General features: G+C 47.9%; 1 long non-coding RNA gene across 1 annotated transcript in view; it reads right to left on the bottom strand.

Annotated features, from left to right (window-relative positions):
• Positions 1–2,038: 2,038 nt before the first annotated feature.
• The window catches only part of LOC144157952 (uncharacterized), a 35,850-nt gene continuing 24,855 nt past the window's right edge, over positions 2,039–13,033 (bottom strand). Inside the window, exons 2-3 of the long non-coding RNA XR_013319913.1 lie at positions 10,367–10,607; positions 2,039–2,172 (exon numbers count right to left, since the gene is read on the bottom strand). This is a non-coding gene — a long non-coding RNA (uncharacterized LOC144157952). The remainder of the gene's footprint in view (positions 2,173–10,366; positions 10,608–13,033) is intronic.

Raw genomic sequence — 13,033 nt, 5'->3', positions numbered from 1 at the left:
ATGCTTAAGTAGTCTTTACAGAGTACCTAAAAAATCGTGTAATGCCTGGTGAAGACACCAAAAACGCGCGATTAGTTGCCTCAAATATGGGTGCATGAGCCCGAGTCCTCCACCACAGACACATTTCCGGCAAGCTGGAAAAAGTTTAGATTTGGAGAGGGGGCATGGAATTTAAAAATTAAACAGCAAAATCATCTAGCCCTCCGTCTAATGATTATGATGGTTGAACACAAAGCTTTCTTCGTGCGAAATCGAATGGGAAATGGTCAAATTCAAAGACGCTGCGATCAAAAGACCAAACTGCGTGCTGCGGTCAAATTCGATGCTTAACTAGTCAAAGTTTAAATCCAGAAGGCAACCAAGGAAACCCATACGATAGAGCTTTGCGATAAACCATCATCGTCGTTAGACGGAGGTGTGCATGATTTTTCAAGCGTAGGTGGCAGCTTGTAAACCGACCGCAGCATTCAGTTGTGAAGCTGAGTACAGGTTTCTGGCAACCTCCTGACTTGCTTTTTTAAGCCACGCAGGAATTGGTTTTTGAAAAACCATTTACCAAGTTACGGAAGCGTCGTCCGTCACAATTTCTGTTTTGAGGTAAATCTTCGAAGACACCCCCCAACTTTGTCTTTCGCTTGTGCACGACGTCGACGCCGTTTCGTCATCAACTGCCAAAGGCCAGCGCCGCAGCATTCCTAGATCGGTTGCACACACCGGCTTTGTGGGAGCATTTAGCGGCAATATACTCCTCTATTCGCGGAACTGCATGCAGTCATGAAAAAATTGCATGAAGCAACGAACTTCCACTTCCAGCTTGGCGCATTGAGCGTCGTCTGCTATTTGTAAATACTGAGTATGGGCGTAAATAACACACATGGCATGCCTCGTAAACGTCACATCCACGCTCAAGATTTACCGATCTGAAAAATGCACGTGGGGGTGCGTACGCTTTGCAAGCCGCACCGCAGAAAAACGACAGAAAACCATGCACAACTACGGTGCGCTGACCGCCACCGGCATTCCACTGACGAGCGGTTCGCCACGGGCGGCGCTGTTCGCTGAAACGACGGTGGTGCCATACAACGGCCGCCCGGTCCCTATAAATAAGACCCCTCCAAGCGCTGTAGTTCATTCCTGTTTGAGCAGCGAATCAATGCTGTCACTCTGCTCCAGTCTTGTACTGTAACCTCTTTCGTCGGGGCATTGTTGTTTGGCTTCGGCTCATATCTCGTTATGAAGTAAACAGTTACGTTTTGCCTATGGTTTCAAGACTTCTTCACGGCTGCAGCATTGGCTGGCCGTTCGCTTCAATCCACGCAACCACACGTATGTCGGAGGCGACGGAGCTCGGCTCGGGTGGGCCTTCCCGGACCCAACGGGACAGACAGACAGACAGACAGACAGACAGACAGACAGACAGACAGACAGACAGACAGACAGACAGACAGACAGACAGACAGACAGAAAATGTTCGCGTTGGCGTAGCTGAAGATAGACTATCGCCTTTTAAAAAACGCGCCTGATTAGGAACACGCATTGACACAATGACGAGACAAAACACGCACCTCTTTGGCAACATATGGCCTGTTTGTTCCCCGGACGACAGGAGTTTTCCCACAATGCTTGAAGCTTCTCTGCAATGATAAAACTTTAAACGTCCCATAAACCTCGTGGAACTAATATATGTATGCCGTATTTTACACATGCGGGTAGTTCTCCTTCCGAATATGGCGTGGAATATAATATTCTACGGAACATTTCGGGCTTTTTCTGTAAGCATTCAGGAAGAGCGCTGCCCGTGTGGTTACGCTATTTCCTTAGCCCTTAGTCGCCGATAGCGGCACTAGACTTGGTCCGAAAAGCTGGAGTTGCGGTTGTAGCCTCGCGGTTTTTTTGTTTGCATCTTACTGCCTGCTCAACAGGCATCTGCAACTCTCCCTGCCCACCTAATCTTTTCTCTGTAGTATGTGCTATACATATTTACCCGTACGTAATTTCCAGGGAGCACAGGAATGTTTCGTAAAACAGAAAGAAAAAAGTCGTTTATTTCTTTTAAAAAACACGTCTAAAAACCATGTTTACAAAGTTTTTTTTTCAGAAAACCACGTCTAAAAGCCACGTTTACAAGGTTTGTCAATTAAGTGTTTACAAGTACTTTTTCGTTCCTTGTTCCTGAAAGACAGTGGAAAAAAAAGAAAAAGTGCAAGTTCATTTTAATGAAATCTCTAATTAATCATTACAGCAAAGTTGGCATGCCATGTTGCCACACTCAAGTGTATAATAATATTTTATAACGAAAACAGAGTTGAATAGAACCATCTTCGCCACAACAGCGCTGCCATCACTAATCCCAATCACTTTAAAACAGTCATTACTAACGCTCTTCGTTGAGCTCATTATTTCTAATTTATCCCCTTTTCTGTAGAAATGATAAAATTCTGAAAGGAATTGTTCTTCCGGTATGTATTCACCACTTCTTTGGTATGCATGCCCTATAGGTTTTGAAAATGATTTAACTAAAACAAAAACAGAACAATTCCTGTTCGCATTTGCTGCTAACAGCGTCCTAGTGGTACAAAGGCTGCGTTCAAGTTTACTGGCCTTGTTAACAATATACACAGTACTTTCGCCTTCTCAAGAGGTTGCTGCTGATTTATCCATTTGAAATGCCATTCTGTAGTGATTTCTAGTGAGCATGTTTTGCAGAATTTATTTACTCAGTGTTGTTATCTGCGTTACTAGGTATTTGTTTTCAATTTAGAGAAAAACACAGAAAACAAACCTGAGACACACGTAACAATTCACATTTTCAACTCGCATTAATTTTGAACTGTATTTAGCAAGCTTTAGTGAGAAACTGTGGTTGATTCCTCTGACATATGAATCGGAAAACACGAAAGTTAAATGTGCAGTGAAATCTGTATCGAAATGAGCATGATTTTTGCAGGTCATCTGCTGTCTTGTGGGTGTACTTGGCGAGTGATGTCCTGCTGCCGGGTCGCTTCGGCAAAGATGTATTGCCGTCCTTTCCGTTCCGGATATGACGTCAATCAAATATTGTTGTATCACGGCATAAAACACTTCCGTGTTAAAATATAAAACCCAAAAACGAGCAACCGTAAGTATAACGTACTCTTTAGTGCTAAAGTTTGCTTTCCCGCAAGGAGACCCTTTTCTCAGGTGTGCACCCTTTACAGGCACCCTGCTTCCTTGTACTGGCGTCATTTCCGTGTGTATCCTGGCACAAATTCTAATTTTGGACCGAGAAAACAATTATTCTAATTGTCTACTTGGTCCACAACACCTCCTAGTGTTGCGGATCAAGAAGACAATTAGAATAAACCTGGTGCGAGGGACAATCCAATTAGGGCTGTGAGCCAGGTAGACAGAAAGGTAAACTGAGAAATAGGAAGACGGAGAGCCAGGCTCAAATTGCCGTGCAGCCAGGGATTCCACTTGAAGCGTCGAGCGCTAATCCAAGAGCCGCACCGACAGTCATCGGCAGAGCGAGACGCACAAAACGCTGAAAGTTGGGATTCTGCAGGGCATCGACAGTGCTCCAGTGCCAATGAGGTGTTTTGCGTCGCTAGTAGAACCAGCGAGTGCCTTGTGCGTTAGTCGCTCCACGCTATGCACGAGGTTTTCTAGAGCTGTCTTACACGCACCCGATCGGCAAAATGAAGCTGCTGAAGATGGGCGTCACCAATGCGGGATTCCATGGCTCCCATTAAGCTGTGGTAATCGAATATCGTGTACTCCGGCAAATATTCTTGTACATCAGACTCGGGAGGGCGCCTGGTGTTTCCAACTAATTGTCTAATCAATCAATCGATCAATCAATCAATCAATCAATCAATCAATCAATCAATCAATCAATCAATCAATCAATCAATCAATCAATCAATCAATCAATCAATCAATCAATCAATCAATCAATCAATCAATCAATTGATCGATCGATCTATCTATCGATCGATGAGCCCCTTAGCCACCGGTAAACATTACTAGAATGGTTGCGACCCTGTTGAAAGAAGCCACGAAAGGTGGCATCTGCCTAAAAGGCACGAGGTATCCGATTCGACAGTTGCATTAAGGCCGCGGAAGAGAAAGAAAAATGTCAGTTTTGGGAAACAATGATAAAACAGGCAGAAGTGGACACACATTTTAAAGGGACACTGAAGTGAATTTGTCAAGCTCCTGTTTTTGCTTGCACTGCGTAGACTGGCTCAAATTAGCACACTTTTCATCGTTTATCCGGTTGACAAATCGGTAATTATTTTACAAAGCGGGAAAGCAGAAAAACTACCATGCGCGGTTTGCGGCGGCCGCACCAAGTAAAGCTGTGACGTTGGGAGGAGCGGGCACCGTGATTGGACGACGCCCAAGGTGAGCAACCAAACAAGTTTCGGTTTCGGTTCTCTAAAACACAACCGGTGGCGTTGTTGGATGGGCATTCTCAAGAACTCAGTAATCATCGTACCGCGCTTCTGTCATGTTGTCAGCTGTAAAAATGCATAAAGATAAGCCTCCCAGGACGGCTTGGAATCGTAGCATTCACTAGCCGAGGCCTACGCAGTGCATGGACGCCCTCCACGTACCCGCAGACGCCCAAATGTCATGCGCTTTTCCCCCATATTTGGAGCTTGCCTCACTCATGCCTGTACCGTAAAAAGCGTGTTCGCACCAGGCCAAGGGTCTGTTCATTCTGGCCTGTGCCAACTGCCCGCAAGCAGTCGGTGCTTATGGCAACAGCACGCCAACGAGAACTCGATAGCGCGCCAGTGCCAGCCTGCGCGCGTTCTGTGAACTAGTTCGTGGAGCCATGAACGTTGCGGCCAAAAAAAAGGCGAACTCAATGTAGAAAACATCGGCAGAAAACGAAAAAATTAACTTACAAAAAAAAAGCACGTACCCACGGGGACTCGAACTCGTGACTTGCAAAACACTTGCGCCAACATACCTAGCGCCCCAGACCACTCGGCCACGGGACGGGATATGCCGACCTTGGTAACATAAAGTATATATTGTACAACCAGTTTACACTTGTCTTTAGTTTTGGCATTTCAAGCAGCTTAGGTGACTATTTGTTGTATTGCGCTCGTGCAGTAAGCGTCCCCCGAAATTCCACAATAGCTCACGTCTAGCAATTGCATTTCGTAGACAGAGAAGCGTTCGCAGATGCGTAGTCGTGCTCTTGACCGCTGTGCTTGTTCGCCCAGCGCAAAAAAGTGCTTCCCGCAGCCTAGTTTTAAATTGTACAGTAAAAATAACAGTTGATTTTTTTCCTTAGTACCTATATTGACTTCGCTGACTCTTCTCCCGCCTTCAAGAGGCCTTATATTTTCCTACTGGCGTACCAGTCAGCGAAGCATCGCATGTGCGCTTGTGCAGCGCTTGTGTGAAGCGACCTTGACGTGGAGCTAGATACAGTGTACAAACTAACCAAGTAAAGAAAGGCCCATTCTTCCATTCACAAACGTGTCCTGGCTTCGTTTCAACGAAGCGAACGAATTGCGACGACCCGTCGGCGGCCGGCGGACGAAACGCTGGGCCGACTGACTCTGTCTGAAGGCCGGGGAGCCGTGCAGTAGCGCAGCCAATTGCGAGCTCGGCTCCTCGCGAGGTCACACGAAAACGCCGCAGAAAATGGGCGAGCGTAAAGAGAGGAGGACAGCATTTTCGAATTAATTTTTCTACTAAATAAAATCGCGTAAACGTGCCCAGAGTGGTCGTAACATGGCCTGGGGACTCCGGACTACAATTTGCGCAAGTAATCCCGCAATGTTTACATATCACTTCAGTGTCCCTTTAAAGGAAAGAACAACTGAAGAATAGAATGCAAACAAAACTTAAAACAAACGAAGTTAGAAGAAACAAGAGAAAGCAAGATATAGACAGGAACGAAGGAAGAAGAGAGAGAGAGAACTGTTTAATGTGGGCTGGAGAGGGCGGCTCTGCTAGCGGCAGTGCTTGCTGCGCGAGATGGAGGTGATTACAATGCAGTGAAGTGAATGTGAAAGATCGCGAAAGCAGCAATAGAGAGAAAACAAATGTTAAATGAAAAATCGAACGCAATGAAATGCAAGGACAAAACCCAAAATAAAGTTAAGTGAAAGAAAAAAATAGAGCGAATGGAGCCTAGGCAGCGCAGAGCGCCTAACAAGAAAAAGGAGTCAAAGCGTACATGAAGACGCAAATGCGTACAGACGTAGCCATGCGCACAAGAGATGAATTACAATGTTTTGCCTAGTCCTGAATGTCGCAAAAAATGCAGAAAAATTTTTGTCCCTAAAGCTGAGCCATTGTTGTTGTTGAATCTCGCAAAAAACGCAGAAGAATTTTTGTCGCTAAAGATGAGTCGTTGTTGTTGCGGGCCACTCTCTGCGTAACACGACACAGCTTCCTTTCTCTCGAGAGGATGCTTGTGCCCTTATCTATTGAACTGGTTCGAGTGAGCAAATGTTGAAGTGGCAGCACCCTCACAGCGGATATCTATCCCCGGAATGGAATTGATCCTTTCTGTAAACTCCGTCTTCCACCCGAACTATCCAAAGCGCCTAAAGGTGTACTGCATCGTTTGCGTCTCAACGTGGCTTATACCCGAAGCTTCCAGTTCAAAATAGGGTGGGAGGATTCTCCACTGTGTCCCACCTGCGCTGTGCGCGCGACTACCGAGAACCTGTTGTGTATATGCCCGCGATTTCCCGCTGCGCGAGTAACAGCGGCGAGCTGCCTGTCTCGTGTTCGACGTGGAGCAAGCCTTCAGTTCTATAACTTCCTTGGACCCTGGGACAACAAGGAAGAAGAGACAGATTGAAGAAGATATGAGAAAAGTGTCACGGAAAGAGCAAGGTTTCACGAAGTAATGGAAATGAAAAAAGAAAGAACTGTTTCACCGCTACAGCAGCGTGTTGGAGTACCGAAACAACGGCGACAACGTTGTACCATTCCGTGCTCGTGCCAGATGCTGTATTGCACTTCCTTGGGACCTGGAGCTTGTGCCTGTCAAATTTTCCTACTGCGTATAGCCCCCACATATTTGGCCGTTTGGAGTAGACCCTAAATATGTATCCTCTCTACCGTTGGATGCCTTCAGATCTGTTCTTTTGGGATGAAAGCGATTGGTTGGACAGTACATCCTTCCAGGGCAGCACCGTCTCTATCTACCAGCATGTTTGCAATTGAGATATCGGTAGCTACAAAACTGCTGTTTTCAAAAATGCGTTATCGCCTGGTTTCCTTCATCCATTTCTCTTTACGTTTTGGGGTGACGACACTTCCATGGCCAACGGTACTGGTCTGCTGGTCTGTTCGTTGGAACAAGCGAACGAGCACAGTCGGCATGGGCTTGCGAGCGGACAACGATACTCTTTCACATTTAAATAGAAGCGAGGCCCCTAAAAGTTAAAAAAAAACCCAAGAAAAAAGAACCTACACGAAAATAGAAAATTGGAACAGCAATTGTTTTGTACATCTGTCTCAAGCGCGAATACTGTTAGTGAAAAGAAAGGCTTCTGCCGCCGACCTGTGAGCGGGTTGCCGGCCGATCTTGGTCTTCTCCACATACTTTGATGAGTTGGAAATCTCTACCGGAAAGCAGACCAGCAGAACCTTCGGGGGCCTTCCGGGCGGCACCTCTCCCGGGATGAACAATGCGGCAAAATGCGCGGGAAGTTGCATCATGGTGAGGAAGTGTACCGCACGAGGTGCACCGAAGGGCAGCGACAAGGTGGACAGAAGCTAGGACACGGCCTGGCTGGCCGGACATGTAAGCGTCCTAAAATAAACCCACTCGTAAAATGGATTGAAAAATGAATGCACGGCAACCAACGTCGCGTTCTGGGCAATATAGAAAAACATTGGTTTATGTGTCCGCCAAAAGTTTATTGCAAACCCTCGCGTGGGAAGTGCCATGCATGGCTGCGGTGGCTACGCCCGAAAGCAATGTAAACCCGAAAAACGGCGCTGCCGCCCATATAGATTGAGCTCATTACCTCCACTATAATTTCCTTGACGTGAAAAAACGTGACTGAGAGAAAACTTCTTGGTTGCTAACTAACTAGTATATCTTTCATTTGAGGAGCATAAATACCCCCAAAATGCATTGGCCGAAGATCCTTATCCACGAATAGCAGTTCTGCCACCCTCTCCTTCGGTTATCCCAGTTCAAGTTATGTTCTGTTTACGAATAGCGTAACAAAAATGGCATGAAATGTGCGCACGCCAAAACTTTTCTTCCTAGTTTGTACATTAGGACAAACAAAGCTGCACCGGAGACGAGGACACTAAAGGCAACTAAACACACAAAGTACAGGCTTGCAACTGGTTTTTATTTCAGTAAAGAAACACATGCGAGTGAAAGTACGACCTACGCATGAGCGAAAATACTAGGGCAAGACAAGAAGGAAAAACGCAAGGTGATGAGGGGAAAACTTTTTAAAATTTTTAGTAAGCTATTTTATTGGCAGCAGCTTGGCCACCCACTGCAAAGACTGAAGGCCATGCTTCCACGTCTGCGACGTTATCACGAGTTACAAAAATGTGCGCAGAAGGAAAATTGTCGAAGCCTACTTTCCACCGTCTTCCCGTACTGATATGCAAGATTGCATTTCTTGGCAAAACTTTTGGTGTGATTTTTAGTGTGTGTGTTTACTGCACCGGCCGTTGCTTTGTTTTGTTATGTCAAAAGCGATTGCACATGCCTGCTGTCACTTGCCTTGCTCCCCGTATGGCACTATGTTTTCCTTCATTTTTGCCCTACGTGTTTCGCGCATGCGTCGATGGCATCTTTGTTAGTATGTGTTTCTTTACTCAGTAAAGATAAGTGGCTAGTCGGCGCTTTGTGTGTCTAGTCACCTTTTTTTATCCGAAGGAAATGATGAGTAGCGCTCAAGAAACACACACGAGATGTTCTTAGACCACAACTAACAAGCCCAACATCAAGTTCTGCCTAAGCTTCTTTTGTCGTTGCCTTCCGAACAGTGTTCATTTCCGTTTTCTTTTCGCAGGCTGGGGTAAACAACGATTAGGCGCAAAGCTTCACAGGCTGTCGCCTGCGACAGAGGTCATTTTGAGACACTTCACCTGATCAGTAGCGAACTACCTAATTCTTTACATAGGGATGATTTATTAAAAAAAATTCGTTCGCTTCCTTAGTCAGGCTGAGGTGGACATTGTATTTGTTAAGGGAGTCGTCGCTGTGGCTCAGTGGTTAAGGTGCTGTGCCTCCGAGCACAAACACGGGGCTTCTATTCCTGGCCGCAGCGGCCGCTTTTCTGATTAATGCAAAAAGCCAGTGCGCCCGTGTTTTCGAGATTTTGGCGCACGTGTAAAGATCTCCCGCCTGCCGAAGTAATCCGGAGCCGGCCAATACGGCATGCTAAATCCCCTGTGTAGCGTCGCCGCATTAAACCTGATAATAAATTATTCTTAATGGGAAAAATGGCCGCCATCTCGCTTTTGGAAACCACTGCAGATGCTGTTGTGGGAGATCACGAAACGTTCTTGGTCGTCTCTGTAGGCATGTCGTTTGCACTCGGCTTCTATGGCAGAAAATTCCGGGTCGTGCCTAGCCAACATTCGCCCTCAAATGACGTACCCCCCTTTTCGAGGGCAGCTGCAAACCTAAACTTTTCCAGGAACGCATGGGGCGCGGATTCCCATTGTTCACAGGTGCCTTGTCATCACTCAGTTGGTTTCGATGCATGTTTTGTGTTTTTTATTTACACAAATACTGAGCTCTATGCAGTATTCCTGCATAGCCTGACGCATGTGCTCGGCGTCTTGTTCGAGAATCCTGGGTCCTTACTGAGTTTTTTGTCCACGATACGAAATTTTTCCAACAACTAGAGGCTAACAGCTACGCTGGAATAATCATGGCTGACGCACATGCCGTAAAAAAGGACTCTCCCTGCAATGCGGCCATTTTTAAATTGCGCTGCTGCAAGGACAGCCCTCACAGGTGGTGTCAGACTGCACGGCGATTAGAATACACGAGGTGTGGCTGGTGCAAAGACGTAAGACAAATTATTTGCATTACGGTACCATACGCAGCGACCTGTGCACTGCCTAAGGTGCAAACAAATATTTGCGTTGATTTCCTTCAGGGGACGCCATCTTTCGGCACGTTCATAGACACTGAGCTAGTCTCTCATCTTTCTTGGGCGTATGAATCTCCGTCAGCTGCTACTGTTCCAAATAAAGGGAGAAGATTTGGCAGTTCCTTTTGATTGCGCACTACATGCGGTTACCTCAACCAACCCATATGTGAAATCGTTTGACGGAATTGGTGCAATATTGAACAAAAAAATCAAACTCAGTGCTAATGTGGCGGACTGTATGTAACGGATGTTTATATTATACTCACTGCGTACTGTCTGTAAATCGTGCAGTTGTCTGAAATTGAAGGGCGTATATAGTTGTCTCGGGGTGACGTACCGGCGACCAAATGTGTCGTTTTGTCAAAACTTGTCCCCACCAAATAACCACCCCTTGTACTCCGAATGAAGATAGTGAGCATGTCTCCTTTTGACACATTGCCGAGAGGGAATAAGGCCGTGACGTCCTTGGAAGGGTCGTTCGCGTCCTGATTCAGGGAAACTGTGAGCCTGAAAAGAGCATTTCCACACAAAATTAGGCTTCATACTGTTTCCAAGGCACCGATGCAAAGTTGCACGAACGATAGTTGCATCTGGTGACATGAATATTGTAGTACTTTTTCATTTACAGGTCATACAAAAGTTAGTGTGAATCGTTTAGGTGTTGTTGTATACACCGTGCGGCATTAAGTTGACTAGTGCCATCACAGCATTTTCTGGCCGTGGCCTCACCTTCACAGTAGTTCTACCTCTTGTTCATTATTTCTCCACTGAAGAGAACAAGGACTGCCACACTACTTTGAAATGTTTCAGAAGGAAGCATCAAGCTAAGAGTGAATTTAAGACAGGAGTGGTGCTCTTCAAAACAAACGCGTGCACCAAATTAGAAATGCCATAAAAACACAGTGTTCCCCGGAGGGCTGTGTTCACATAACTAGAGCAGAATAAAGTAGCTTGAACTAAAGGTTAAAATTTTGCCATTTTGCGCAACTCTTAAACTTTTCTGACAGAAGAAGTGGCTAATAAATGCGTCATGCCAGAATTCGCCTCGTTTTTTTTGCCGAGCATTTGAGAGCCAATCGCGCGTACCAACCTTTTTTTTTTTCGAGACCGATGGAAAGATTATTACAGGTTTTCTTGAAAAATCGCTACAGGGCGCGAACCACTGTGCATTCAGCGCTACAGAATCACCCCATCACAGGATCAGGGAAAAATGGCCATCTGCTCTACCAAGAAATACAATATAAACGAAATAAAATGCAACATTCTGGACGGCGTCATTTCCGTAGGACGGCCTGGCCAGTTATACTCTGCGCTTAAAGGCAAAGTGGTTCAACTTGACGACAGACGCCTAGAAGTCAGAGTGCTAAGGAACGTAGTTAAACTACTCCTGCAACGTGGCATTTATTTGAAATTTAGTACCGGATTGCCGTTCGAAAAGCTACTGATACTTCGCAGGACGCTAAGAAATGTTATATAATGAATGAATGAATGAATGAATGAATTTATTGTAAACAAGGAAAGGAAAGACCACCAGCAGGCGTAGTTTGTCTCACCTAAGGGTGGACACCGTAGCGCCTGCTGGTGGGGGGGGTGTGGGGAATGGGGAAAATAGTTGTACAGGGAAGGGAGGATAGAGAGAAGAAGAGGTTACATATATACAAATATACAAGTCTAACAGGACATATATGTACAATATATACAAGGTAAACACTTTTTTAAAACACGAAGACAAAAAAAACACAAGAAAAAAAACGAAGCACCCACACACACACCGTTTAGTTTATGTGGGGAGAAAGCGTAGAGCCGGGAGGAGTCCTGAGGCATCCAGGTACGACCCCAGGGCCTCATGGACGCCGTCCCGCTCTCTGGCACTGCCTGGCGGCCACAGAAATTCTTCGAGGGGCCGAGCCCCTCCCCCGAAGGCGGCCAACAGTTCGGCCCTCCCTGCCGCAAACTGGGGGCACTCCAGGACCAGATGTGGCAGGGTCTGGACAGCCGCCCGGCAGTGCTGGCACGACGGGTCATTGATGAGTGCCAGGCGGTGTTTGCGCTCGGCTGTCCACACGCACCCCACGCGTAGGCGCAGGACAGCCGAGCGTTGATGTCTCGGCATCCGTGTGGCCCGGACGGGTGGTGGGGCCTCTCCAGATGCCAACCTCGGGTCCGGATGCTGGGCCCGTACATGTCGCTGTATCAGCAGGCGGGCGTCATCCGCAGCTGCGTGGGCTGCCGTGGGCGTAGGGGGCAGCTCGTGGGCGTCGGCGGCCAGTTCGTCTGCCCTCTCATTGCCCTCCAGCCCAATGTGGCCTGGCACCCATGGCAGCCGCAGGCGAGTCCCCTGCTGGGCCAGCCGTGCCACCTTGTACCGCACGGCCCGCACCAGGAGGGAGCGCGGGTCGCCCCCCTGGATCCGGAGTAGGGCCACTCGAGAGTCACACAGCACGGCGCAGCGCTCGGGGGGCGGCTCCAGCTCCAGTAGGAGGTCCAGGCCAAGGCTTACACCCACCATTTCGGCCGTGGCGGATGATGCGGCGTAGTGCAGCCGCGCCTGCCTGGTGGCCTCCCCCAGCACTGCCGCCGCCGTGGCCGAACCCTGCTGCTGCCGCACGGAACCATCCGTGTACACCAGGGTGTGGTCCTCCAGGTCGCCCCACACGACGCCCCGAGCCAGCTGCAGCTGCCCGCAGTGCGTCGTCCGCCGCTTGCTATGCAGGCCCGGGATGTCCGTGTGCACTTCGGCCTCCAGTGCAGGGGGGCGGCTGGAGGGAGGGCCTGCTTCCACGGGAGCCACCACCTCCTCGTACAGGGCCAACATGCGCCCCATGCGCGAGTGGCGGTGTGTGCGCAGCCGCTGCAGCAGGGGGCTGCCTCCCTCAGCCCGCCGCAGCCGGTCAATGTGGCCCAGGGCGCGCTGGTCCGCCGTCATTTGGAGC

Source organism: Haemaphysalis longicornis, unplaced genomic scaffold (assembly GCF_048455015.1).
Source record: "Haemaphysalis longicornis isolate Haplotype H1 unplaced genomic scaffold, Haemaphysalis longicornis Haplotype H1 scaffold_10, whole genome shotgun sequence".
Classification (NCBI taxonomy): domain Eukaryota; kingdom Metazoa; phylum Arthropoda; class Arachnida; order Ixodida; family Ixodidae; genus Haemaphysalis; species Haemaphysalis longicornis.
This window is presented reverse-complemented; position numbering and strand designations above follow the sequence as displayed.